Source organism: Olea europaea, chromosome 22, assembly GCF_002742605.1.
Source record: "Olea europaea var. sylvestris chromosome 22, O_europaea_v1, whole genome shotgun sequence".
NCBI classification, from domain to species: Eukaryota; Viridiplantae; Streptophyta; class Magnoliopsida; order Lamiales; family Oleaceae; genus Olea; species Olea europaea.
The window spans coordinates 11744212-11746267 of record NC_036258.1 but is presented as its reverse complement, the minus strand read 5'-3'; the positions used below and the strand labels follow the sequence as shown (position 1 = coordinate 11746267).

At 35.7% G+C, this 2056-nt stretch overlaps 1 long non-coding RNA gene across 1 annotated transcript; it reads left to right on the top strand.

The window, feature by feature from the left end:
- Nucleotides 1–396: 396 nt before the first annotated feature.
- LOC111371720 lies at nt 397–1810 on the top strand. The gene is made up of 2 exons (XR_002698645.1): nt 397–855; nt 964–1810. It is a non-coding gene; the product is annotated as an uncharacterized LOC111371720 (long non-coding RNA).
- Nucleotides 1811–2056: the final 246 nt, after the last annotated feature.

Below are 2056 nucleotides of genomic sequence, written 5' to 3'. Positions count from 1 at the left end.
TGTGATTTTGTGTAATTCCAGATCTTGTCATAAAAAACAAAAAATGTTGAAGGTTTCATTGTTCTTAGTTCTTTTAGCACTCAGTGCAGCTCTTTTCCTAGTGGAACCAGCAGAGGCATTTAGCTGTGCCAATATCATGCCAGCTGTGGAACATTGTGCCTCTCTTGCCACCGGCCGGGTGGCTCAGCCATCTGGTGGCTGCTGTAATGAATGTTGTGCTTCTTCTTAATATTTTCGAGCTTTTTAGGGTGGTTAACAATTGCTCTTGCTACTTTGTTTTTTCGTGAGGAGAATAAGGTGTGGTAAAATGTTTCTTACGTATTATGTCACCCTTTATTGCTCTAAGGATTAGGGCTCTACCCATTTAATATTTACTGGAGCAACTTGGGTGACCTACTCGTCCACAATTTAAGTGGACTTTTGTCCACTGTTGAGGAGAGATACCAAGATATTTAAGTTGCTTCCCTCATTGGCTCTCGGTTGCATGATTCTTTGTGGTTCAACTTTGTGCCTCTTGCTCTAGCATTATAAAAACCTTTTGCTAGTTTTCTGAAACAAAAACTACTCAATCTTCTGAAAGAGTGGGGAGCTGGACATTAAACCATTAAAGACTTGATATTTACTTCCCTTGCATTCAATTAAGTGAATTTCTTAAGAGTCTGCTGTTTATTTTTATATATTTTTAAATTTTTTTCCCTTTTACAATGAGTTGTAGCATCTGCTCTGTGCTATTACTTGATCAAATAAGATTCTAGTCCCTGCCTTGGTTTCCTTGTATATGCTGCCAGCTGCTTCAACCTGTTTTCTCGACGTTGCTATCACAAATTTTCCTTGGAAGCCACATTTATTTGGGAGGTAACATACTAAAACTTCCTATGCATTTTTGCTTTTAGTGCTAATATATTCAATTTGATGATCATGTTAATATATGTAATAGCGTTTGATGTGAAATTTTTGTTTCAGGGTCGGGAGTTGTGAGTATTGTGACAGTGAAATTCTTGAAGGTGTAACTCCACAGTTTTCATTGAAATTCTACTTGTCAGGTAAGCAATGGCTTGTCTTAACTTGTTATTGAAGAAATTGAAAATGTTTGAAGCCTTGTCGGCTTATATAATTGTGGTCTGGTCGGCTTATATGATTGATTATTAGAGGATCAACAATTGCACAGGCGCACATAATAACTATATTGAAAACTCTAACTGTGTGATGATTTGAGATATTTTGTAATTATTTTTTAGTTTACTCATTGGGCTTCAGATATAGACTCATACACCATGCCTCCTAAATATGAGTCTGGTGCTCAAAAGAGAAAAAAGAAACGAAATGAAATTTCATTAATTCAAAGTCAAGTTGGGGATATTGACAAGTACTTTAAAAGCAAAAATGTGAATACGTTGAATGAGTATAAAGTAGAGATTCAACCTGCATGTGTTAACGAAGTAGATGATAAAGATGAAGAAGTGAGTGAACCTGCCTACGTTAATGTAGTAGATGATAAGGAAGAAGAGGTGATGAAACCTGCATGTGTTAATGAAGTAGATGTCAAGGAAGAAGAGAGTTGATTTTCTCTAAATTTGGATGATCCCGGGAATTGGAAAATCATTGATCAAAGAACAAGGGATTACTTAGTTGAAAGGAGTCCAAAAAGAGTTGATGACGTCTCGTTTCCGAAAGATTGTACAAATAGGCATTTTGATTTTTCACAATATAAGTGATTGCTACGAAATGGGCAAACAATTGATAGAAGATGGCTAGTATATTCAATATCTATGGACATGATCTTTTGCTTTTGTTGCAAGTTGTTTAAAACGCCCAAAAATGTTACCAGAGTTGGCCAATTTGGTAACGATGGATTCAAAGATTGGCATAATTTGCATCGGTCTATTAAAAGTCATGAAGGAAATGAGAGCATTTATGTTACATGACTAGTTGGATTGAATTGAAAAATAGGCTTCGAACAAAAACTACAATTGATAAAGGCGTTGAATTGTTGATCAATGCGGAAAGAGAACATTTGAGGCATGTATTAACAAGGATAATGCTATTGTAAAAAGAC